General features: G+C 43.3%; 1 long non-coding RNA gene across 1 annotated transcript in view; it reads right to left on the bottom strand.

Moving 5' to 3' along the window:
* LOC122174740 (uncharacterized) overlaps window positions 1-25,842 on the bottom strand; it is a 60,185-nt gene extending 34,343 nt beyond the window's left edge. The window contains exons 1-2 of the long non-coding RNA XR_006176988.2: window positions 25,742-25,842; window positions 8,944-9,070 (exon numbers count right to left, since the gene is read on the bottom strand). This is a non-coding gene — a long non-coding RNA (uncharacterized LOC122174740). The remainder of the gene's footprint in view (window positions 1-8,943; window positions 9,071-25,741) is intronic.
* Window positions 25,843-27,297: the final 1,455 nt, after the last annotated feature.

Raw genomic sequence — 27,297 nt, 5'->3', positions numbered from 1 at the left:
ACAGAACTTCCTCAACAACATCCCTAAGGTGCTAGGTAGAGCCATAGGTCCTTCTCCCTGGGGCAAGTGAAGAAGACTGGCCCCCATGGAGCTGCTGCAATCAAAGTCCTTGGGAGCGGAGGAGGGAATGACACCGGAGGGAAGATTCCCATTTCCAGTTGCTAGCCTTCATCATAAAGCTAACTCTAAGCATTTCTGTACCATGCATAACCACAGGGCTAAGATTTGGTCCTATATGTGGTATTTACTTTCACTCCCTTAAAAATATCAGTTAAAACAAATACTCCTGTGAGTAAAAGATAGGGAGGCTTTAAAAAGATACCTAATTTCATTGGCAGAAATATTTTTATTAGCAACGGAGAAAGAAATTGCAGAGAACCATATTGAAGGATCAGTTCACTAATACATTGCACTTACTATGACACACTTTCCAAACATTAACTAAGTAAGCCTCATAACCACTCATGGAATAGGCAAAAAAATATAAGCAGAATTTTACCTGCTGCTGAAATTCATCCCCTTTGGATGAATACACAAGAACTGATTAACAGCTCTTGGAAAAACTACCCAATTTAGGGCAGGTAGTGAAGATGAACACTACGATTTCAAGTTAGAATATAATTAAACAACTCTACTCTGATGAAAAATGTTCTGGGATTTCTGTTAGTCACAAATTGTAAGGGCCTTCATTTTACATCTCGTCTGAAAGATTGCACCTCAACCTCCCAAGTGCTAGAGACCATGCCTGGATGTAGTCACTGATCTGTAAGTGGGTTACATATCAATTTTATTCTGAATTTTTACCTGAGCTGGATTTAATTCCAGGTGAATGTAAAGGACCATTGCACTGGGTCATCAATTTAGTGTTTCCTTAGAATTTAAATACTTTCCCCCCAGGATAACATCAGGAATAAATATGTTGATAAATACATTGGTTTAAAGCCATTCAGTACTGTGCTTCCATTGTTCACACAAAGGTTTTATTTTTGGCCAATAGAATAAGTTTGGCTTGCTTAGCTTTTCCTGCCTTAGGAGGTCATCTCTAAAGTCTTATTCCTGCTACTGCACATAATGCTTTAGGGCTAGATTCTGCTATTGGCTGCACATGCAATGATGTCAGCAAACATGATGCATGGTACACACATATGAGGGCAGAATTTGGCCACTGAGAAATAGCTCTGTAACATGCTTAAAATAATGGTGTGATACTTTAACTTGCAAGTCTTACTTCAAATTAGCTCTGCAGAACTGAAAAATGGTTTAGGTCTATTTTTCATTGATTATTCCTTTTGAAATAACACCCTTTCCCTGTTCATTTGTTGTTGTTTCTGTGCTGTCTCTCAGTTGTGTCCTGGATTTGAATGTCCCCTAATGCCCCTTTTCTTTTAATATTGCTGTTCTTGTCTGTTTTCAGAATAATTTATAGTTCACACTTCATTCGCATGTTTTCCTAACTGCATGAGTGAAAACAAGCACAAGTTGCCTTGTCTCAAATTTCACAAATGAGCAGAAAAATGTTCTCTCTTTCATATCCTGTGGTGCAGTTTCACAAACTTTTTCCATCAGCAATCTTGGAAGATGTGCATCATAGTGGAAAGGTGTGAGCAGTAACCCCAAAGATTTACATGGAACATTTAAAAGGCAGGAAAACACAAGAAGGTAGGAGAGCAATAGCAACAACTTCTCCCTCTATATAGATGCCTCATTTCTGGAAGAGGAGTGGCTCTCTTGCTTTCAGAGAGGTCATACTTACCAAAAAGCTAAATAAAGGTTCCAAATGGTAGCCTGCAATCGTAGATGGTGACTGCAGGGCTGCTTCTCAGTAGGACTGTGCACAACTCAGAGGTTTAAGCTAGCAGGACTACATGAGAATACTTTCTTCATTTTCAGGTAATGTGGGTTTGCAAGCTCTTAGATTCATTTGCAGTTTGGTGATTGTTTGAACGCAAATCCGCCTGTCAAACTGTTGAATTTCACCACCATTCCTGTCTGAACCATGAGCTTCCCATAGTTTCAACACAAAGCCATAAATCAGCACAAGTTCACTCAAAACTGCCTTTAACACCAAATATTTACCTACCATGGATGGTTATAATTGATGGCATCACTCACAGCTGCTTTTTTTTTTACCTGTGACTTTGGAAGCTGCCTCTCTGATTTCTGCAGAAGGCAGCTTGAAAACCATTTGTATTAATAAAAGATCACACACAATTTAGAACAAGTAGAAAAGTGACATCTCACTTTAAAAATACTTGATCCTGAGATGCAAGTCCTAAAGAAATTTGTACATATGCCTCAGAGACTGTTGGGGATGGTATTCCTAAAGCAAGAAGTGATGGTTGGACTGAGCATGACAGTAGTATAGCCTCAACTAGCAGATGTGAAGGCAAGGTCTTTGCCTGAAAGAGTTTACAGAATAATGTTCAGGGGTGGGGAAGGTGAGCAATAAAGAGGAGAACAACTGAATAAGGGAGTTAGGCACTTGATCCAAAGCCCATTGAAGTCACTGGAAAGATACTCTGGTGTCCCTGGGTGCATATATGAAACTGGGGAAAAGCCTGTTGAGAGTCTTTGGGTTAAGTTTAGAGGCAAGAGCAACAAGGGTGATGTTGTGGTGGGCATCTGCTATAGACCACCAGACCAGGAGGATGAGGTAGACGAGGCTTTCTTCGGACAACTAACAGAAGTTTCCAGATCGCAGGCCCTGGTTCTCATGGGGGATGTCAATCACCCTGACATCTTCTGGGAGAGCAATACAGCAGTGCACAGACAATCCAGGAAGTTTTTGGAGAGTGTTGGGCATTACCTGGTGCAAGTGCTGGAGGAATCAACTGGGGGTCCTGCTCCTCTTGACCTGCTGCTCACAAACAGGGAAGAATTGGTAGGGGAAGTAGAAATGGGTGGCAACCTGGGCAGCAGTGACCACGAGATGGTTGAGTTCAGGATTCTGACACAAAGAAGAAAGGAGAGCAGCAGAATATGAACCCTGGACTTCAGAAAAGCAGACTTTGACTCCCTCGGGGAACTGATGGGCAGAATCCCCTGGGAGGCTAATATGGGGGGGGGGGGGAAAGGAGTCCAGGAGATCTGGCTGTATTTTAAAGAAGTCTTATTGAGGGTGCAGGAACAAACTATCCTGATGTGCAGAAAGAATAGCAAATATGGCAGGTGACCAGCTTAGCTTAACTGAGAAATCTTTGGTGAGCTTAAACACAAAAAGGAAGCTTACAAGAAGTAGAAACTTGGACAGATGACTAGGGAGGAGTATAAAAATATTGCTTGACCATGCAGGGGTGTAATCAAGAAGGCAAAAGCACAATTGGAGTTGCAGCTAGCAAGGGATGTGAAGGGTTTCTACAGGCATGTTAGCAACAAGATGATGATCAGGGAAACTGTGGGACCTTTACTGAATGGGGGAGGCAACCTAGTGACAGATGATGTGGAAAAAGCTGAAGTACTCAATGCTTTTTTTGCCTCGGTCCTCACAGACAAGCTGAGCTCCCAGACTGCCGCACTGGGAAGCACAGTATGGGTAGGAGGTGAGCAGCCCTCAGTGGCGAAAGAACAGGTTAAGGACTATTTAGACATGCACGAGTCTATGGGTCTGGATCTAATGTATCTGAGGGTGCTGAGGGAATTGGCTGATGTGATTGCAGAGCCATTGGCCATTATCTTTGAAAATTTGTGGCAATCGGGGCAGGTCCCGGATGATTGGAAAAAGGCAAATATAGCGCTCATCTTTAAAAAGGGGGAAGAAGGAGAATCTGGCAAAATACAGACTCACCTGAGTCCCTGGAAAGATTGCCTTCTATGATGAGATAACTGGCTCTGGATATGGGGAAAGCGGTGGACATGATATATCTTGATTTTAGCAAAGTTTTTGATACGGTCTCCCACAGTTTTCTTGCCAGCAAGTTAAAAAAGTATGGATTGGATGAATGGACTATAAGGATAGAAAGCTGGCTAGATCATTGGGCTCAACGGGCAGTGATCAATGTCTCGATGTCTAATTGGCAGCTGGTATCAAGCAGAGTACCCCAGGGGTCGGTCCTGGGGCTGGTTTTGTTCATCTTCGTTAATTATCTGGATGATAGGAGGGACTGCACCCTCAGCAAGTTCGCGGATGACACTAAGCTGGGGGGAGAGAGATAGATACACTGGAAGGTAGGGACAGGGTCCAGAATGACCTAGACAAACTGGAGGATTGGACCAAAAGAAATCTAATGAGCTTCAACAATGGCAAGTGCAGAGTCCTGCACTTACGACGGAAGAATCTCATGCACTGCTACAGGCTAGGGACCGACTGGCTAAGCAGCAGTTCTGCAGAAAAGGACCTGGGGATTGCAGTGGATGGGAAGCTGGATATGAGTCAACAGTGTGCCCTTGTTGCCAAGAAGGCTAATGGCATATTGGGCTGCATTGGTAGAAGCATTGCCAGCAGATTGAGGGAAGTGATTATTCCCCTCTATTTGGCATTGGTGAGGCCACATCTAGAGTATTGAGTCCAGTTTTGGGCCCCTCACTAGAGAAAGGATGTGGACAAAATGGAGACATTCCAGCGGAGGGCAATGAAAATGATTAGGGGGCTGGGGCACATGACTTATGGGGAGAGGCTGAGGGAACTGGGCTTATTTAGTCTGCAGAAGAGAAGAGTGAGGGGGGATTTGATAGCTGCTTTCAACTACCTGAAAGGGGCCCCCAAAGAGGATGGATCTAGACTGTTCTCAGTGGTAGCAGATGATAGAACAAGAAGGAATGGTCTCAAGTTGCAGTGGGAGAGGTCTAGGTTGGATATTAGGAAAAACTATTTCACTAGGAGGGTGGTGAAGCACTGGAATGAGTTACCTAGGGGGGTTGTGGAATCTCCATCCTTAGAGGTTTTTAAGGCCCAGCTTGACAAAGCCCTGGCTGGGATGATTTAGTTGGGGTTGGTCCTGCTTTAAGCAGGGGATTGGACTAGATGACTTCCTGATGTCTCTTCCAACTCTAAACTTCTATGATTCTATATGACTTTCTTAAGCAGTTGGTTTGAATGGAGTACTTCTGCTGCTGGTCTTCCACTTTATTTCTTTACATTCTCTTCCATGGTGCACTACATACTTATTAATTATGTGCATTATAGTAGCACCTAGAAGTCCCAGCTGAGATCATGATGCTATTGTTCTGGGTACTGTACAAACGTATAGTAAGAGACAAATCCTGCTCTGATGAGTTTACAATCTAGATGGATAAAAAGTGTGAGGGGTAAAACTTGAAAACTTCAGAGAGAGATGAAGTTACCTGCCAAGGTCACAGAGCAATTTCATGATAGAGTCAAGAATAGAACCCATTTCTCCTGACTCTCAGCCCAGGCCTCTATCCATTAGACTATGATGCTTCTCTTCATAACACAGCTTTTCTGAGCACCCACATTCACTCCTCAAGCTGCTCATCTTCCATCAGAATCAAGAATACAGTTGATTTTTTCTTTTACACCTTCTTCATTTGTCATTTAAGATTTACAAAATATCAAGAATCTTTGCATCTGCATCACTATATTGACCTTACTCAAGTTGATGGACTCTAAACTTGGCACAGATGTTATTACTATGAATGTAAGTTTGTATAGCGAGAGAATAATAGTAGTGCCATATGCCTGCTATCTTTTATGAGCTTGCAGCGCATAATGAATGCCCATGCCTAATGCTTTGACCCAGGTAAATTCATGTTTATGAAAGCTATTAAGTTTACTAAACTTTATTACTGCATTTTTACTAAAATTATCTGCAACAACTGAAGTGTTGTAATTTTCACAGTTGATCTTCCCACACACACTTCTGTTTATGGTCTCTGGACAGAAACCTGGTGTCCCATACCCTCCAGATTCAGAGCTTTTATGCCAGAAGCAATAGATTATCTAATCTGACCTCCTGTATAATACAGATCATAAAATTTCATCCAAGATTTTCTTTGTCTTTCTAAAATCATACAAAGCAGACATTTCTGAGACTTATCAGTGAATAACTAGATCCTAAGATCTAAATACACATATAAGACTTTTCACATGTATCAGACTCCAGTGGACAACTTGATCTATATTAACTTTCAAGAATATGGATTGGGGATTGTTCAGTACCTAAATTCTGTAGCAAATTTTATACTGCTCCATGACAAATATGTTACCATTTTAAAATTATAAACAAATCACAAAAAGCAGTAAAACAAATGTTGGGCTCTGATTGATCATTCCCCAATATTTCCCAGCACACAGAGGGCCTCTGCATGGAGAAAAAAAATCTGTTTGTACCTTAGATCTAGCCCCCATTTTCCCAGACTCTGAAGATAACTCTCCATGCAATCTATAATCCGCCTTTGGGGAAGAACCAGATCAGGTTCAGGATGGTATGAACTGGGTGGAGCCAGTAGGACTCACACATTATCTATGTCCCCAGAACACTCATCAAAAAAGGCAATGGGAATTTAATGGGTCTAATTCTGCAGTAATTGTTCTAAGGCCTCTTAATGATGGGAAAGTCTATCTGTAGTCAGAGAGACTTGTCCTCTTCAGCATTCTGCCAAAGTACTGAAGTCCAGAGCTGCAATAGCCTCTTCAGCCCTAGTGAAGGGAGAGTGAGAAATCAGGATCCACAGAAGACTACTCATAGGAGTTCAGTTGAATGAGATCCCTGCCCCTTTAGCAGTTCCAGAGATCCCAATGGGAAAGTACGAAGTTGTGCTGTCATTTAGCCAGAGCCATATAGAGAGCAGAAGGCCTCAGAGCTAACAGAGAGACACAGAGCTTCTACACAAATGGCCTAGCTGATGGAGATTTCCCTAGCACCGATACTACCTGCTCTGCCACCTCCACTTTTGAAGGGAGAATTCAGGCAAAAATCCATAAGGGGTTCCTTTCAGGGTTTTCCCTCTCCTGCAGACCAATAGTTCTCAGGGAGTTTTAACTTATCTGGGAAGACACTGACTTTCCTTGCTGAAGAAGAAATATTTTTAATATGATAAACATAAGTGAAAGGCAGGAAGATCAGAAATACAAGAAGGAAAACCTGAGGACTTGAAATTCACATTAAACCCTCTAAGGATTAAATCATCTGGTGGAGATGGCCTACCCACTACAGCAAAAGGCCATGTACAGTACTGTAAATGTTACTGCTGTTAGTGCAGTATACCCACAAGTGTAATCAAGTGCATGGTCTGCTAGGATTCCCCATTGGCAGCCATGGGAAGAAATTAATACTCTAGTTGTCACTAACAATGCCTCCACTTTCTGGCTTAGCATCTGAATATTAACTTACAAGCATAAAACAAAAACTCAATCAGGGAAGGTTTTGTGATTCCCTTTAGGCAGCTGAGAAGGTGAGGTGAGAGTAAACACTTGGTGGTATGGGACAGTAATTAAGTCCAGGCATAAGGTACTGAATAGCAATGTTCTCTAACGCTGCTCATAGCCAGCTCTCAATTAATAAAAAGGCATCTTAACTTTATCAAAGGCAGCCTGCCCCTGTCTAGTTAGTGTTTCTGCAGAATGAGGAGTATCAGCTGTTGCTATTATTGGCTTCTCTATTTGCAATCAATTTTATGGACCTGATGCTGATCTCATTTGCACAAGTGTAAATCAAGAGTAACCCCACTGAATTTGATAGACACATTGAAGTAAAACTGGTGAGAGATCAGCATCAGGCCCTTTGGAACTGATTCTCCACTGACTTTCACTTCATCTAGTCATTTAAATCTGTGCAAAGTGAGCATAAAATGTTACCAAATGAGACAGAACATGCCAGATCCTCAACTGGCATAAATTAGCATGGCTATGCCCATTTTCACCATCTGAACATGTGACTTTCAGACTAACTTTTTGAGAATTGATTTAGCTAATCTTTCCTCTTAGTTGGAAAATATTCCTGCCATACTCAAACACAGCTCAGGCTCTCAGAAACCATGACTGATCCCCTAGGGGCTAGGAAAACCATACGCAATAAGCATCTGGAAGATGGTTTCATTAGCAAATATTCAATGCCATTATGAAAAAATGATCCAAATTCTCTGCACGTGTAACTCCACTAAGGTCAATGGAGTTATCTCAGAAGAATATTTGCCCCAATATCTTTTCTCTTTTCCAAATCTTTTTACCTTCCTTTGCCTTTGAGACAGGGGATCCATAGAGATTATGTGCCTCCACTCTTGCCTCTAGCTTGCACCAAGGTTTTTATAGAAGTGGTATTGTAGGGGGCTTCCCAATGCCCCCAGAACATCGTGAGAGACTCCAAAGCACAGAGGTGGAAAACTACTAAATTAGTTGACTGAGTATCAGCTTTAACTCACATGGATTTTGGGTAGGGATCAGATAAAATGCCCTGGGCCACTTCATTCCACAGCATGGGGTCAGATCTTTTTCAAGCCCCCATACAAGACCTTCTGCTGGATCAGTGCAAAGGATGAATGGATGCAAGCTGGGGCATTACTGTGAAAGTAGCACTCAGTCTTTTTTCCATGCTGCACCTGTTAGCTCTGCCAATTTTCGTCCCTTCTGCCTATAGAAGTAGAAAGTTAAGGAAGGTGTGGCACCCAGGACTGTTGGGATGAGACTGCTCTTTTTATTGTTGGCATCTGGCCTGATATGGGTCAAGGTTTCAAAAGGTTGATATCCCTGTCACAGGGACACAGACTCAAATGGTTACCTTAACTGAAGGGACAACAGAGCTCTTTATTTCATTCTGTCCTAATTCAGGCAAAGCCCCCTTGACATCAGTGAACATTTTGTCTGGACGGATACTTCAGGATTAGAGTCGGAAACAGGCATTCTGGTCCTGATTCTTGCCAGAAGCCGAAAGGGCAGCAATTTGTTAAAATGAAAAATAACGGGAAGAAAAAGTTACCTAAATGTTTATGAACCTTGGTTTGGATTCACATTTTGGAAGGTAATTGTTCCATCAAATCTGGTTCACTTACCCTTACTGAGCACATTGCTTTGCTACTAGCATTTGGCGGGGCGAGGAAGGAGGGAGTGGGAAGAATGCTGCTTGTTGGAGCAGCCTGGAGAGTTGAAAATCTGGAAAACATCAATGAATCTGAAACACTGAAAAGTTAAAATTTCTGATTAATGAGTAGCATCCCACATCTTCCCCAGCATTTCAGTGCATATCTGTTGAGGCGCTTAACTAAACAGAAATTAAATTGTTGCTGTCATGAATCACTCTGAAAATCTTCACATACTTAAACACGATTGTCATGTGTTAAAAACATTGTAACCACATATCCTAATTTTCTTAACTCTACAACAAAACAAAACTTTCCTCATGGTAAATATGCTCTATTTTAATATTTCAGATCACTTTTCAGTACTGTAACAATGCCATTAGAATTTTCATTTGCGGCTCGAAAAGAAGTAACCACCCAACTACAGTTTCAGATTTCTCAGCCCTGTTCTCTCTCTATCAATGTAGGGTGAGTAATTAGAGCTTCCTGGGTGTGATCCTATTCCCTCAGGAAGCTAGTGAGAATAGGTTTAGTCCCTATGTCCATGGCATTTTATAAGGAGGCTGAACTTCTAGACAATGGATTTTATGTAACAGATAGTCAAAGAGATATTCTCAGTCCCATGGACAGCACTGGAACACAGAGTGATCTGTTATAAGAACACAGCATGGACAGAATATGTGTTGTCTGCTGATATACTATCAACGTTTTAAATTTTTTTTTATTTATTCTGTCGCTTATAAAGGCATAAGAGCAAACCTCCTCCTTTTCTCTGTGTGTTGCAAGGAATCAGGGTAAGGAATCAATCTGCTGGAGGCCTTTATAAGGCAGCTGCACTTATTCCCATGGTCAGAAAACCTCAGTGTTGTACACTAGAGCTTCTACTTTGTGTGGCAAATGAGGGAGTTATGTTTAGTGTTTTTGATAAACATCATATGCCCCTCAAGTTATGTGTTTGATATTAACCTGCCTGAATGCCAAGAATTAAATCAAAGGGGGCTGTAAAGAGGGAAATCCACAGGAAACAAAACAATGGCAAAGATAACAATGGGTGGAGCTGCCGACTGGTGAATACCCCCATCTAGCTGCATCCAGGCTTGAATGGTTTACTCTTCCCAAGGCTGAGTCAGGATTAGTTCAAAAGGGACCCCAAGAGATGTTAGAAAAGGAAAGAGGGGTTGAGTGGCTGGAGGCTAACCGAAGTGTGTCAGTGAAAGCTGACTGACTGACCGAGACATGGAGCTGCTGCAACAGGACTAGCTGCTTCTCTCTGCCAGAAATGGAGTTAGCTGGACTGAGGGGAACTTACCAAAGCTGTCAAGGAAAGGCTGAGGTGTAAGGAAGCATTATGCTTGCAGGCTTTTTATGGGTTTTGCTCTCTGTACCTTGTACTTGTGAGGAATGAATAAAGAATTGTTTTGAAGACACGGTCTGTGCCAGTGGTAACTTATACAGTCACAGGGTCCCAAAGGGAAACTATTAGAGGAACCAAAACCAAGTTGGACCCATGTCATTCATACAGTTGGAAATCAGGTGACTGAGCCCAGAAATCCAGTCTGAGAGTGGTTGGGCTGCTTGGTTCCACCCAGAGTGAGGTGCAGGAAGCGGGGGCTGTTACCTTAGGATAGCTATGACACCTTGTTTTCAGAGTCTGCATGCGTCTCTTATTTTGTGGAATCCTTGAGATTAATAACTCAGGCAGTTTGGTTTTGTCTTGCTGGAGAAAGAGCAGTATAAAGGACCACAATTTTCAGTTATTTCCTTTTCAGAAACTTTGCGAATAAACTGAATTTTATTTTCACCAGTTTCAGAGGCAGCATAATTTTATCTGTCATCTGTAATTTTTGCAAAAACACAGTAGAGCAGGCAAAAAAAAAACCCAACAAAAGTGGTTTTATAAACAGAGGCCTCTTTTTAAAATAATAGTATTCATAACTAATGATAATAATAAGTGGCACTGGACTCAGGGTTGGGTTACTCTAGAACAGGGGTTGGCAACATTCGGCATGTGGCTCGCCAGGGTAAGCACCCCGGCGGGCCAGACCAGTTTTATTTACCTGCTGACGCGGCAGGTTCGGCCGATCGCGGCCCCCACTGGCCGCAGTTCGCCGTCCCGGGCAATGGAGGCGGCGAGAAGCCGCGGCCAGCACATCGCTCGCCCACGCTGCTTCTCACTGCCCCCATTGGCCCGGGACGGTGAACCGCGGCCAGTGTGGGCCGCGATCGGCCGAACCTGCCGCGTCAGCAGGTAAATAAAACTGGCCTGGCCCGCCAGGGTGCTTACCCTGGCGAGTCGTGTGCCAAACGTTGCTGACCCCTGCTCTAGAAAGTTAGGTTAATTTAGCTATGTTACTGGGGTATGTGAAAATTCACACCCTCAGAGATTTAGTTAAACTGACCTAACTCTCAGTGTAGACAGTTATAGGTTGATGGAAGAATTCTTCTGTTGACGTAGCTGCCTCTTGCAGAGGTGGATCTACTACAGCGATGGAAGGACCCCTTCGGTGGCTGTTGTAAGTGTCTACACTACAGCACCATAGCACCATCATTTCTAGAGTAAACATACTCTTAGGTGATTGCCACTACTCTTCTGCCTCCCTACATGATTATACTATCCTCCCAGACACAGTTCTAGGAGAAGACTGTGGGCCAATGTCTCCCGTGCATTAGGGCAGCTCTTTCTGCACTGCTACACTGGTGTGAAGCTGTCCTAACACCACCTTATCAGCCACAGGAAGATAATCTCAGAGTAAGGGGATCTTTACTTAGGCTAGGTCTACACTACGGAAGGGGGGGGTCGACCTAAGATACGCAACTTCAGCTATGTGAATAGCGTAGCTGAAGTTGCGTATTTTAGATTGACTTACCTGGCTGTGAGGACGGTGGCAAGTCGACCGCTGCCGCGCCGCCGTCGACTCCGCTTCCGCCTCTTGCCAGATTTCCGGAGTCAACGGCAGAGTGATCAGGGATCGATTTTATCGCGTCTTCACTAGATGCGATAAGTCAATCCCCAATAGATTGATTGCTACCCGCCGATCCGGCGGGTAGTGAAAACGTGCCCTTAGATTGTAAGCCCCGTGGGTCTTGGGCCATCATTTTGTTCAGTGTTTGTACAGTGCCTAGCACAATGGGGTCCTGGTCCATAACTAGTCCTCTTAGGCACTACGGTAATACAAATAATAAATAGGTGATGTAGAGCTGATGTAATGGTTCCTATCCTGCTCCCACTAGCAGTGGCTGGTGCAGGAGTTGTGGCCAGAAGAAAGAGGGAAGGACGGAGGTGTCCCTGTATTATAATGGTGCTTGATTACCATAAGGACCCCTGGGGGCCTTTTATATTTGATGCAATTTAGAGCAGTCAACAGGCTGCTTTAATTTGTGCTAAAGGACCAGACTAGTGCAGAGTTTCCTAGTGGCTCAAATGTCCCTTTGCACACAGGCACCCCCACGTGAACAATCCTTATCCAGAGCTTCGGCTCAGGGTCTGAACATCAACCAAGTTATTTTTTTTATTCAAACCTTCCCTTATTTAGAGTTTTCTAAGAGCAGCGCTATAGGTATATGCAGATGCTTCGACAAACTTTCTACATTATTTTAATCTCTGCATTGCATCTATCTACTCATTGTTTTCACCGAGGTCAAGATAGTGGCAGCTTTAATTGCAGTTACAAAGAATGTTCCTAAAATGGGAATAGAGTCCTAAACTCAACATTTTCTTCATTATTTTGCAACTTTGGGAGCTTGCCAACATTATTGCGAGATTTGGCATGCGTACACCTGGAAAGAATGAGAGACTCCAATATTTCATTTTGAGTTTGCAAGCTTCTCTTCCCCCGCAAAAAGAGGACAAGCAGGGGAGAACTTTTGGATTAGAATTATAGTCAAAGGGCAAGATTTCGATCATCCTGACACCAGTATAAATCTATGGCAACTCAACTGACTTCAGAGTGGCTACTCTGGATTTACAACTGTAGAAATGAGATCAGAACCTGACCCCTTATGGATGATGGCATATCTTATGGGAGGCTTTCTTTCATATGTTTTTAGGGGGTATTTTTTACCATTTTTCTCCACCCCACAACATTTCAGTTTATTACATGAGAGGTATATCACGCTCTTCTTTGAAGTGTAAACTATAAGGGCCGGACTGATATCCTTACTCACAATGAGTAGCACTTTACTGTCCAAGAAACCCCATTGAAATTAATGGGGCTATTTGAACAATGAGGTACTGCTCACTGTGAAGGGGGTGATATATGCTGGCTTTGAGAAAACAATTTGGTTTCAAATTCTTATGTAAACAACACCGGGTAGGAAGTGGAAGAGGTGAAAATTGTATCACATGAGGAATGTAACACTGTGGTGGTCGAAATAAAAATGTTGAGAATTGGCCGGGGTATAGGCATTGCTGTTGAGAGTGCTGGGCAAGACCAAGCTTCAAAGGACCTAAAATGGCTATTTCACCCCTAAATTGTTTAGGTCGATTTTTGTTCTCAGTTACACCGGTATAAGTATGGAGCAACTCAGTTGAAATCAGCGGAGGTCCTGAGCATTCGCAATGGCGTAACTGAGAGCGGAATGTGGCCTTATGCTTCTATGAACCAGCAGAGATAGCAACATGCAGAGGTAAGGACTGGCAGCTGCTACCTGACTACTATACCAGCAGAACAGCACCAGAATCAGCATCAAAACAGCTGGGAAGGAACCCGATGGGTAATGAAAGGGGCACAATAAGCTCCTAAACAAATGTTTTAATTGAAGCTATTTTTTTTTAAAACATCTCTGACAAAAAGTTTAATTATTTGCTATTTTAGCAAAAATGTAAATGTTGCTATTTTCACTGACTATTTTGGGGGGGAGGGTGGAGGCAGTTGTAAAAAAACACACTTGGGCTGGTACTAATCATCAATATTTATAGCAGTTTAAAGCAGCATGTCAACCTATTACGTGGAGCAGCTCACAGACAGCAAGGTTTTGTTTTTAGGGTTGGGGGGGGGGGTTGCTGGCATCACAAGGCTGGTGGGGTTTTTCCAGCTAGTATCGAATGGGTCCATGCAGGCTGAACACCACGTAGCTCCAGATGGGAGAGCAGTTCTCTTTTTTTGTAGAGTAAATCTGCCATTTGAGCCTGAATTACATGACTGAAATTTTAGACATATGACTTTGCTGGAGCTGGGATCTTTCCTTGAAAAGGTGATGCAATAATAATTGCATTTACCAGTTGCCAGTTCCTCTTACAAACATTTCTTGTTCTGATTGGGAAATTAATTAATAGTCACTAGCTAATATAATTAAAAACAAAAAAACACTCCTGATTTCAGTGCAGGGGAGAAAAAAATCTTCAGCACTGGTTTTCTACTGACAACAAGAAAGCCCTGCCATCCCCGAACTGTTTAATTATTGAAATGAACTGTAACAGTACACTGGATTGTTGCCGAGGTCACTGAATAGTACTGGAAGTCAAGAGGCAAGCAGCAGCTCAGAGGGCCCTCCAACGCCTCAGGCTCAGTCTAAAAACCCACACACTTTTTCTCAAGCATTCAGTCTCCGATAGGTAGCTTGATAGCTAGACCAATTTGCTAGTATTACAGAGGTCCAACGGTGCTTGCTTGTTTTAAGACAAGCCAAAATATGCTCTGGTGACCATCGTGATGCTGTGATTCCCATGCCCTATCGCATTCCTTTTTTCAGATCCCAGGCATTTTTTTCCCTTCTACGTGCAGTCCAGGATGTAGACAAATGAATTCCAAGTGACCTATGTGGGGGTGGACATTTTAGAAACAAACAACAAAAATAAGATATCTTCTGTCCTTACGTTTTCATTAGCTCCGTTCCCTGGATACAGTTTATTCATGGCAATAAAATACACATTGTGACTTTGGAGCCATATCCTGCAGCAACATTCTTGCCACCCCCAAACTTCTTTGATATGCGATTTCAGTCAAGAAGGAGGTTCTGCTCTGTGCTATTTGTACTTGCTGTCAGATTGCCTTTTAAAAACATATTATATTAAGGCTTTCTATTGATTTACATGATCAGTTTTCTACTGACATCGGAAACTAAGAATTCTGAAGATATATTTATTGGTGGTAAAATCTATTACTGATAAAACAACCAGGTTATTATATATAGGGGGAAAAATTCGGAAAATTCAGGTCTGTTAGGGAGGAGGAAGACTTCTGTAGATTCAAAAACTTCTAAAAAGGAATAAAACTGCAGTTCTTGAGCATACAATAAACATTTTCGATTGTTTTATAGCGTATTATTACAGGCAACTATCTTGCTTAAGTAAGCTTAGCATTTTTCACAATATATATTTAAGTTTTATTATGCTTTGGATTAGCTTTTATTATGCTTTGGAAGAGTATAGCTCTTAAGGGGGGGTGGGGGAAAGAACATTTTTGGCCAATCTAATGACCTGGCAGGTAGTGCAAAGCACTTTTACACAGGAGACGTGCATTTAAATTGGAAGTGACATAACACATGTTCTGACAGTCTTGGCTATACTCAGTTCTCGATCTGCACAAGAACTCCTATTGACAGCAATGGGCATTATAAACTCATATGAGAACTACCATATAGTCCAGAGCTGGAAGAAATGGGAAGTTGACTTTTGGGATCATATTCAAAAGCTAATTTACACTTGTGTTACTTCATTGATTTCCCAGATTTACACTAGAATAAGTAGTGGAAGGTAACTCTGTTCTGGTTAAAATAGCGCATCCTGGAGATGACACTTTAAAGAGATCCCGTCTGTCTGTCTATGTAGGTATTTATATAGCCCCTATCTCTGTGGTATCTCAGTGCCAGGGGATTCAGTAATCACAAAGATGCAATCTGCTAGCGCATAGATATTTGGGCTTTTTTGCTAACAGGGGCATGCTTGCTTTACTTAGGCCTGGTCTACACTAGGCGGTTATGTCGAATTTAGCAGCATTAAATCGAATTAACCCTGCACCCGTCCACACAACGAAGCTATTTAGTTCGACATAGAGGTCTCTTAAATTCGATTTCTGTACTCCTCCCCAACGAGGGGAGTAGCGCTAAATTCGACATGGCCATGTCGAATTAGGGTAGGTGTGGATGGAAATCGATGCTAATAGCTCCGGGAGCTATCCCACAGTGCACCAGTCTGTTGACGCTCTGGACAGCGGTCCGAGCTCGGATGCTCTGACCAGCCACACAGGAAAAGCCCCGGGAAAATTTGAATTCCTTTTCCTGTCTGGGCAGTTTGAATCTCATTTCCTGTTTGGACATCGTGGCGAGCTCAGCAGCACTGGCAATGATGCAGAGTTCTCCAGCAGAGGTGACCATGCAATCTCAGAATAGAAAAAGGGCCCCAGCATGGACTGATTGGGAAGTCTTGGATCTGATCGCTGTGTGGGGCGATGAGTCCGTGCTTTCGGAGCTGCGATCAAAATGACGGAATGCAAAGATCTACGAGAAGATCTCAAAAGCCATGACAGAGAGAGGATACAGCCGGGATGCAATGCAGTGCCACGTGAAAATCAAGGAGCTGAGACAAGCGTACCAGAAGACCAAAGAGTCAAACGGATGCTCCGGATCCCAGCCCCAGACATGCAGTTTCTACGAGGCACTGCATTCCATCCTCGGTGCGGCCGCCACCACTACCCCACCACTGACCATGGACTCTGAGGATGGGATATTGTCGACGTCCGCTTCCTCGGAGATGTTAGCGGACGGGTAAGATGAGGAAGGTGATGAGGAGGATGAGGCAGTCGACAGCGCTTACAACACTGATTTCCCCAACAGCCAGGATCTCTTCATCACCCTCACAGAGATCCCCTACCAACCGTCCCCAGGCATTAACCCAGACCCTGAATCAGGGGAAGGATCAGTCGGTAAGTGTTTTAAACAGGTACACATTTATTTTGAACAGAACAGGAATATTAACAATGGGTTTTTCATGATTTGTTTGCCCTAGGCGCTTAACGTTTTAGTCCTTGGCAGTGCAACTACTGCAAAAGAATCTAACAATGTCCGGTTTATCATGATTAGTTTGCCCTAGGCGCTCTACTTTTTAGTCCTTGCCAGTGCAGCTACTGGAAAATAAGGTCTATATGTCCAGGGATAGAGCTGAAATCCTCATGGGACATCTCCACAAAGCTCTCCTGGAGGTAATTGGAAAGCCTTTGCATGAGGTTCCTGGGGAGAGCGGCCTTATTGTGTCCTCCGTGGTAGGAAACTTTTCCTCGCCAGGTTATCATCAAGTACTCTGGGATCATTGCCTTGCAGAGCATGGCAGCATACGGCCCTGGTTTTTGCTGGCTTTCACGCAGCATGCATTCTTTCTCGGTCTCAGAAATTCTCAGCAGCGTGATGTCGCTCATGGTGACCTGCTTAGAATTAGGGGAATGTTACTATTGGGACTGCTTGCCTGTTCCTTTACAGAACTGTCACCGGTGGTTTACAGCCACGGTGGAGGCAGGAGAGGGGCAACATACAGTCTACGGCTTACCATGTCAGCCTGCTACCCAAATTCCGCTGTCCTGCCCCGCTTGTCTGATCTCCACTGCAAGACCCCAGGCACTGAATGCGAAGGCCGAAAATTCGACCTTGTCCTGAGTGCGCATGTGATAGGTGCTGTGCATGGTCTTGTTCACAGAGAAAGACTATGTTCATTGTTTACAAAAAATTATCTTTGTGAGGAATTCACTCCCTTTTTCCCATCCCACAGCTGCGACTGTCTCCCGACCTATCCTGGCATCCCCCTCCCAGAGGCTGGCGCAGATTAGGCGGAGAAAGAAAAGGACACGGGACGACATGTTCTCAGAACTTATGGGCTGCTCCTGAGCCGAGGCGGCCCAGCAGACCCAGTGGAGGGAGAACATGTCGCAATACCAGCGAGCATACAGCAAACAGGAGGAGAGGTGGCAGCAGGAAGACCAGCAGGAGACTCAAACACTGCTTGGACTAATGAGGGAGCAAATGGCAGGTTCAGCAGAAGGTCACACACACATTGCAGTCACTAGGCACCCTGGTCAGTCTGGGAGGTGGTTTTCATGTTCTGTGGGGGGAGGGAGGGGCATGTGACTTTGTGGCGTGGGAGGATGGTTACAGCGGTACTTATCCTGGATCACAGAGCCACCCAGCAGGGGATCAGTAACCGTCCTCCCCCGCCACAAAGTCACATAGCCCCACACACAGAGTCCCGAAAAGGAGGGGTGGCAGGCTCAGTTGAAACAACCAGTCCACCACTGCGGACTGCTCTAGGAGCAGGAGCCTGTCATTCCTTGAGTTTAGAAGCGTTCTTTCCATCACTATGCCCGCTCCCCACCACAGTCTGCGTCCCAGTTTCAACACTTTACCGCGAAATCCGTAATAAAGAAAACGGTGTTCATTAACAAAGTTCCATTTATTTTATTTTTAAACGTGTGTTGGAAGGGGGGAACGGGGTGAACAGGGTATGTAGCTGGAGAGGATAGTCAACAGTAAGTGGGTAAAGAAACAGGGGCAGGTTCAGCTTCTCTTTAAACAAACTTAATAGTCACAGGTTACCCTGCTCACTGAGGAACCTAGCTTTCAAAGCCTCCCGGATGCACAGCGCGTCCCACTGGGCTCTTCTAATCGCATGGCTGTCTGGCTGGGCGTTATCAGCGGCCAGACTATTCGCCTCAACCTCCCACCCCACCATAAAGGTCTCCCCTTTGCTCTCACAGAGATTGTGGAGCACACAGCAAGCTGCAATAACAATGGGGATATTGGTTTCGCTGAGATCAGAGCGAGTCAGTAAGCTTCTCCATCTCCCCTTGAGACGTCCAAAAGCACACTCCACCACAATTCTGCACTAGCTCAGACAGTGGTTGAAGAGTTCTTTTACAGTGTCCAGGGTGCCTGTATAGGACTTCATGAGCCAGGGCATTAGCGGGTAGGCTGGGTCGCCGAGGATCACTAAAGGCATCTCCACATCCCCAACCGTTATTTTCTGGTCCAGGAAGTAAATACCTTCCTGCAGCCGTCTAAACAGACCAGAGTTCCTGAAAACACGAGCGTCATGAACCTTGCCCGGCCATCCAACGTTGATGTTTGTAAAACGTCCCCTATGGTCCACCAGTGCTTGCAGCACCATTGAAAATTAGCCCTTTCGGTTGATGTACTGGCTGGCCTGGTGGTCTGGTCCCAGGATAGGGATGTGAGTTCCATCATAGCCCCACCGCAGTTTGGGAATCTCATCGCAGCGAAGCCATCTATGATGACCTGCACATTTCCAAGGGTCACTACCTTTGAGAGCAGTAGCTCAACGATTGCGTTGGCTACTTACATCACAGCAACCCCCACGGTAGATTTGCCAACGCCAAAGTGGTTCACGACTGACCAGTAACTGTCTGGCGTTGCAAGCTTCCAGAGGACTATGGCCACTCACTTCTGGACAGTCAGGGCTGGTCGCATCTGGGTGTCCTTGCACTTCAGGGCAGGGGACAGCAACTCACAAAGTTCCAGGAAAGTTCCCTTCCGCATCCAAAAGTTTCGCAGCCACTGGGATTAATCCAGGACCTGCAGCACCATGCGGTCCCACCAGTCTGTGCTAGTTTCCCGGGCCCAGAATCGCCGTTCCACAGCATCAACATGACCCATTGCCACCATGATGTTCACGGCGCGGGGTCCCGTGCTTTGTGAGAGGTCTGTGCCACTCTCAGACTTCATGTCCTCACTGCGCTGCCGTAGCCTCCTCGCCTGATTTCTCAGCATCTGCCTCTGGAAAAGGTGGATGATAAGGTGCGAGGTGTTGACAACCGCCATAACTGCAGCGATGGTCGCAGCGGGCTCCATGCTCGCAGTGCTGTGGCGTCCGCGCTGTCACTCACCAGAAAAGTGCACGAACTGATTGCCCACCAGCGCTTTCAGGGAGGGAGGGCGGGAGTGACGGTTGGATGACAACAGTTACCCAAAACCACCCTCGAAACGTTTTTTTCCACAGCAGGCATTGGGGGCTCGACCCAGAATTCCAATGGGCAGCGGGGACTGCGGGAACTATGGGATAGCTGCCCACAGTGCACCGCTTCCAATGTCGACGCTTGCCCCGTTAGTGTGGACTCACAAAGTCGAATTACTGTCCTTAGTGTGGATACACACGTTCGACTTTGTAATATCGATTCCACATATTCGATTTGAGTAAAATCGAACTACTCTTGTAGTGTAGACATACCCTTAGTAATTTATTACTATCTTTTTAACTGCACAGAAATGTCATTAGCAAACTAAGCATACATTCCTCCCAATGCCAATACTCCAAAGCAAAGAGGTCTTTGGAAGTCTTATGCTTAAATGTTGTTGCTTCTGGAAACAACATTAACAAGAATTGGCCAGAGGCTAAATGTGTTAATTATTGCCTCATCCACAGCCCACTGAAGTCAATGGAAGCCTTTCCACTGACTTCAATTGACTTTAGATCAGGCCTGTAGCCCATAGTGCTAGCTTGCCTTTACTATATCACTGCCTTGGCTTCATTAGATTCAGCCATAATGCAATAAACCTACAGCATCTGATGAGGTTCAACAAGGACAAGTGCAGAGTCCTGCACTTATGATGGAAGAATCCCATGCACTGCTACAGACTAGGGACCGAGTGGCTAGGCAGCAGTTCTGCAGAAAAGGACCTAGGGGTTACAGTGGACGAGAAACTGGATATGAGTCAAGAGTGTGCCCTTGTTGCCAAGGAGGCTAACGGCATTTTGGGCTGTATGAGTAGGAGCATTGCCAGCAGAGTGAGGGACGTGATCATTCCCTTCTATTCGGCAATGGTGAGGCCTCCTCTGGAGTACTGTGTCCAGTTTTGGGCCCCGCACTAGAAGGAGGATGTGGAAAAACTGGAAAGAGTCCAGCAGAGGGCAACAAAAATGATTAGGGGGCTGGAGCACATGATTTATGAGGAGAGGCTGAGGGAACTGGGATTATTTAGTCTGCAGAAGAGAAGAATGAGCGGGGATAGCTCCTTTGATAGCTGCTTTCAACTACCTGAAAGGGGGCCCCAAAGAGGATGGATCTCGACTGTTCTCAGTGGTAGCAGATGACAGAACAAGGAGCAATGGTCACAAGGTGCAGTGGGGGCGGTTTAGATTGAATATTAGGAAAAACTTTTTCACTAGGAGGGTGGTGAAGCACTGGAATGGGTTACCTTGGGAGGTGGTGGAATCTCCCTCCTTAGAGGTTTTTAAGGTTAGGCTTGACAAAGCCCTGGCTGGGATGATTTAGTTGGGGATTGGTCCTGCTCTGAGATGACCTCCTCAGGTCCCTTCCAACAGTGATATTCTATGATTCTATGATTCATCCTATATCCTGTAAGACGTTAGTTGAAGTGTGGTTGTGTAGGCTGTAACCCTTGGCATAGAAATGGTTATCTTTAGCTTTTAGGAACTAAGGAGAACTTGCTTAATTGTAGGAGTTAGAATGTTCCAGTAAGTGCTACCGCAAGGAACATGGAAGTAATAACTGCCAATCTGCTTAAGCAAGGAATGACAGATATGATCATGAGCTGAAATGGTAGTTACACATATCAATACACTAACCTATGTAAGAAGGAGACCTCAACATTAGTAGGATAAGGAAGTACAAATAAGGAAAAGGGGAAACCCCCCTACAGAATATGCATTAGATATATAGGTGTCAGCGTAACATATTATAAAAGTTGCAGCCTAGCCTATGGGCAGTAGATGAGAGAGATATAGGCCTTGGGAGGTGCCAGAATGATGGCTACTTGTGATGAGGAGAAAGGTGATGGTGATGTGGAAGATAATGGCTAACATTTCAGGTTGTCCTGCAAGAGATGCTGTGAATACATGGATGTTCAAATATACATTCTGTAGTCTCTCTATCTATCTTACTGAGTTAGAGTGTTTGTGACTTTGCTAAATGTATTAATCAATTATTTGTAAATATTGAAGAGTTCCTATATTGTGGGTGCTGCAACTGTGCACATCGGGATTCCCAACTACATAGTAATTTTAATAATACTGGGCCTGATGTTGGGACAAGGACTTGTCAACCCTCAAAGTGATAACTGGGAATTCTTAAGTAATCAATATAATTAATACATAATCGATAGATCAGGCTACAGGCCCTCAAGGAGCAAAGATTGTCTACTGGCACACACAGCAGCCACTTCTTGACTAGATGGTGAATCATTGAGAACTGTGTATTTTATTTTCAAACAATGGAAAGAAGAAACTGGTGCTACAGAAAAACACAATAAAAATGCCAGTTCCATTAGTCACTGACCAGGATAAATTGAATGCCCCTTTGTCTTATGCTTGGTATAGATAGAGGGTAAAGGAGAATCAGGTCTCGGATGCAACAGGCCTCAAAGCTTCTTCACAAAACAAGATAAAATTCTGCACAGTACTACTGGCAAATAGCTCTTATAAATCTCAATTTTCTTTACTAAGATGATAAAATGTAGCATTCCAATGAGAACAGGAATGCTGAATTTATAAACTACACTTACACTATTATTTAAATAGAATCATGGCCTCTTTCACTGCTCTCTAGTATTCTGTTGTTTTTGTCTCAGAGGCTTTAATTCAGAGCTGAGACCTGCAGTGGGAGGCCTGTGGATTACAGGAAATAATGACCTGTATATATTTAGTTGTTCAAAGGAAATTAGAGTAACCTGATTTTTATTATTCCCTATAGTCCCACATCCTCTGGTGTAATAATTTGCCCTGTTCTCTCATTTACTTTTACATCATCGGAAATGTATACCATTTAGCCCAGATTCTCCCATGACCAATCAGGACCTCATGCTTGCTAGGTTAAAAAACCTTCTATGGAATGCAAGGCCTTCTTAGCAAAAGCTAGCAAGAGACAGAAGAGCTAATCTCTTTGTAAATTATGTGAATTGAAGTAAGTAATTTAACAGCTTATTCCCCCAGGTAGCCAGTGACCACTGTATGTCCCTGTTATTTAATTTGACAGTTAACCTTTTGAGGGCTGGTAGTCATTTTAGATTAACCTATGTCTCTTAAAAATTAGTAAGCAATTTCCTTCTGGTTAATTTTTTTAATTGTTAATTTTCCAACATATTTCCAGTGGTCACTGCGTTTGCTAAACTTGTTCACCCTGTTTAATGCATCATTTAATGAATCTGAGTTAGTTTGTCTGGTGAGAAAGGGGAAACATTTTTTTAAAGAAATAAGATTAAGTAGGTATGTCATCATTTCCATTTATGATAAAATAAATCCAGAGACCATTTCATGTGTGAGAGCTAGCACATTAAAAAAATAATTCCTATAACAGATAACCGTCTTGTGAACACCAGAAATTTAGTAATTTATCAGGTTTTCTTTTAATTAAACTGTGAGTATAGTTTATGCACTGTTTGATTCAGAATCAACATTTGGGATGCTGGCTAAAACTGATTTCCTGCTAGATCTGTTGCATTTCTCAGGACAATTGATGAAGTCTGCTGGATTCTCTAAATTCCATAACAATTGCCTAAACCTTATTCTCTTTAACCCAAGGTATTTGGCTGTTTTGAGGTCAGTAAATAAATAGATAGCTTCATAGTAGCCTTTATAATACAGTTTCCTGAAAATTATGCTCAAGCACTTTCAACGCTTCTGTATATAACAAAAAACTGTCCATTGGCCCTCACAGATATTCTATTTTAATCCATTGCTTCATTATCAAGCTGCTTCTAAGTAAAGTGAATTAACGTGTGCTACTTACGTTTACAACAATTTTATTTTAAAATTGCATCTGTAATTCATAAAATATATTAAGTGGCTCTTTTGCAAACCTGGAAATCTATTTCTTTGTTGTTATTTTCTTTCACCTTCTCTTCCTTTTCTTAATTTTGCCATAAGTAAAGTTCCACTGGCCTAAGCTTCCTTCTCCCAAAATAAAAATAGGCTACTCTCTGCGGGCATGACTCAGACACAGGCTTCAGTGTGAGTTTTACCTGAATAAGGACTGTAGGATTTGACTTTCTAAAAGTTATTATTTCTTATTTGTATTATGGGAGCACCTGAAAGTGCTACACATTGTCCAACTAGTAAAAGAAAAGTCCCTACCCCAAAGAATTTACAATCTACATGCTAAATTCACTGTATCTAGAAGTCATAGCCAATAGAACAATGCAAGGAAGGAATTGTGGGTTAGAGAGACAAAAATTCTCTTCTATTTTACCTCCTTGCTCCAAGGAGATAGATTTTATCATTGACCTATGCCCACAATACATTTCCAGCCACAGTATGCTTGCTCATCTCTATTGGCTGGTGCCTTGGGAGGCACCTAAATCCACTCTCTGCCCCTCCCCTCTCTTTTTCTGGGGTGCATAGTAAACAGGAACACAACATCTCTTAATACTGCACACCTGGATCCAAGGTCCAGGTAGCCTGCACAGAGTAGTAAAGGTGGGCTCCTTATTTCACTTCTATATAAATAAGTTGTTTTAGAAGCTGGATGTAAAATGGTTTGGTCATGAAATAAATATCACCTATCTCTGATATCATCTCTGCTGTAGAAATGGTCCTTGAATAGAAGTTTGAAGGAGGAGAGAACTTAGGGACCACATTCCACGTGGAAGGGCAGCATGGGAGAAAACATGGAGATGGTCCCGGGAGAAGTGGACAAAGTGTGCTGAGGCCAGTATTGTTGGCTGAGCAGGGTGGGCAGGACTGATGCAATAAGAAATGAGCAGTATGCTGTTCGGGCTGACTTGTGCAGGGACTAGAAGTTTGAAGTTGATTGACTGGAGAAAGGAGTGTCAGTGTGAAGGGATTCAAAATGAGGAAGGAAGAAGGATAACACGGGTAAAATTATAGGCAAGGAAAATTATGTAAGGACTCTAGGGAGCAGTGTGGGTGTCAGGGAGGAGAAGCTTAGTGTGTCCCACTTGGATAAATGTGAGTCTGTATGAGATTTTTAGCTAAGAAACAAAGAAAGAAAGCAAAACCTAGACTAGCATCCATATCCTTTTACCCTCTGGTCCAGAGCAGGTGCCACATCCTGCCTCATAGCATATGAATGCATCATGGCCACCAGCTCAGATTTCTTCTGATCAGCAACTGACAGACCTGACTGTGCATACAGCTCTTCTAGTTGCTTCTTGGTGAGCTTCTTTGCTTAATTTGCCTTTTCTGCTACTTTATTCTTCTTATGTTTTCATTTGTTCTATTTCCTTTACCCAAAGGAAACAAACAGAAAATAATAAACCATAAGTTTCTGTCACAGTCCCTTTGAGGTCCGGGGTGCAAATTCAGATCAGTGAGGGATTGTGTCACTGCCTGCCCTGTAACCTTGGGTTCATCATAATCTTTTGCTTTTGTAGCTCCCAACCTGGGCTGCTCACACCCAGCCTTTTAGCCTGCAGGTCACACCCTGAGTGCCTGTGCATAGCTGTGGTTCTGACCCCAGCAGGCTGCCAGCAACACACCAGTCATACTCTGGCTTCCACTAGCCTTGGTTACAACCAGCAAGGTGACACTAACCCAGTTCTGAATTTCCCCAAAACTATGTGCCCTGAAGTGTCCAGCCCTCTTCTCGACAGCTTAGAGAAATAAGAAGGTAAACTGCTCTGTAAAAAAACACATCATAGCTTATTAACTTAACTGGGGGTAAAGACACCCTCCCCTTTAAACACAGCACTGAGTTTGTTTATGGTAAAAATGAAATAAATGTATTAACAAAATATCCATCAGACTAAGTGAGTTCAAGTATACAGAGGGGTACATGTAAAACAAAACAAAATATGCTTCTAAAAGTCTAAAACTTAATGTAACAAAGTACAGTCTTTACATAAACAAATTTCTCACCTATATTCAGTTTCCAGAGACTTCAGTCTCCCCTGGAGTGAAGGACCCATTTTCTCAGCTCACAAAAGCTCAGTTCCCTTTTCTGCCTGTCTAGTGATGGATGCCAAAGATGGCTTCTGTCCTTGCTTATATCTCCCAAAGTTCAATGAACTTGTTTCAAGAGTAGGATGACCTCATGCTGTTGTTTCCTTCCTGTAGGCTTCCCATCCCCCGGTATGATTTCTGTGTCAATGGGGCTTCCATTGTTTCTGATTCCACCCTTCTTAATTTACTTAGGAGACAGGTAGATAGCTGTGACATTCCCTCCTGTCTGGGCAGACTGTACTCTACAGCCTAATATCAATGAAAAAAGAACAGGAGTACTTGTGGCACCTTAGAGACTAACAAATTTATTAGAGCATAAGCTTTTGTGGGCTACAGCCCACTTCTTCAGATGCATAACAATGAGTATCCATAATTCCATATATATTGTTAATACATACATTTCACAAGGATATTAATCACCAGTGTGTCATTAGCTTTCAGAAAAGAACCTCACTATGCACACTCTTATAATACAGTAATATTGAACACAATCAGTTGATTCAATTGCTTATCCCTTGCGGTTCAGATCCCCTGTCTTTATAGACCAGTACACCTTTGAAACAGATTCTTCTCAAAATAAAGTTTATTCAAGCTGTGAGGAAGGCAACATGAAATCTGGTGATGAAGGAAACTCTGTGCTTTCTTCCCCGACTTGTTAGCTTAATAGTTTTGTTTGCCTCGAATATAAAAATGGTCCTTCATTGTCTATGCCTGAAGATTGGGCTGGTCAGAAATTCAAACACATTTCTTTGTCTATGCAGGCCTGTTTACCAATTCCCTCAACATGCCTGGCTTGAACACATTTTAGTTATCATTCGAGCATATGTCCATAGCTCTTAATACTCACTACTCTTATGCATCACAAAGAATATTAATGATCAGTGAGTTATTTATTTTCAAATAATACCTCATGAGGCATATTTTGTACAAAAGATTATTATAGTAGCATGCAGGGATGCTTATTGTCACCGCTTGTACGTTGCACCCTCTCTTTTGAATCCAGCAAGGCCTGTTTTGCAAATGTTTGGAGAGTGAACCTCAGTTCACGATATCGAGGTGCAGCTCCTGCAATGACTAAGCCACTGTGACATTTCAGGGATCACCCAGAGCAGTATGGGGTTCTGTCACCACCTGCCTTGTAACTTTGGATGCCTTAATGCTATGCTGTTATGGCTCTGAGCCCATACACCAGTAGCCAGCCCACAAACATAAAGGTCTCACCCTGGCTTCCATCAGCCTAATTACTTCTTGTGGTGTGACACCAACAGATCTTTCAGTCCTGAGTCTCCCCAAACCTGTTCTCCTGGAGTTCTTAAGTACTAGTTGCTTGGACTTTTCCCCTCTAGTTCATCAACCCTGATGGTGTGACAACAGGACCCAGTTATCAGTTCACTCTACACAGTTTGCACATCTGCTTGGAGGACAAATAAGCAAAAAGTTTGTTTAAAAGAAAAGTCACATATTTGAAGATG

This window comes from Chrysemys picta, chromosome 11, assembly GCF_011386835.1.
Source record: "Chrysemys picta bellii isolate R12L10 chromosome 11, ASM1138683v2, whole genome shotgun sequence".
In the NCBI taxonomy this organism is placed as follows: domain Eukaryota; kingdom Metazoa; phylum Chordata; order Testudines; family Emydidae; genus Chrysemys; species Chrysemys picta.
Note: the sequence above shows the minus strand (reverse complement) of the source record. Positions and strands in the feature narration are given on the sequence as shown.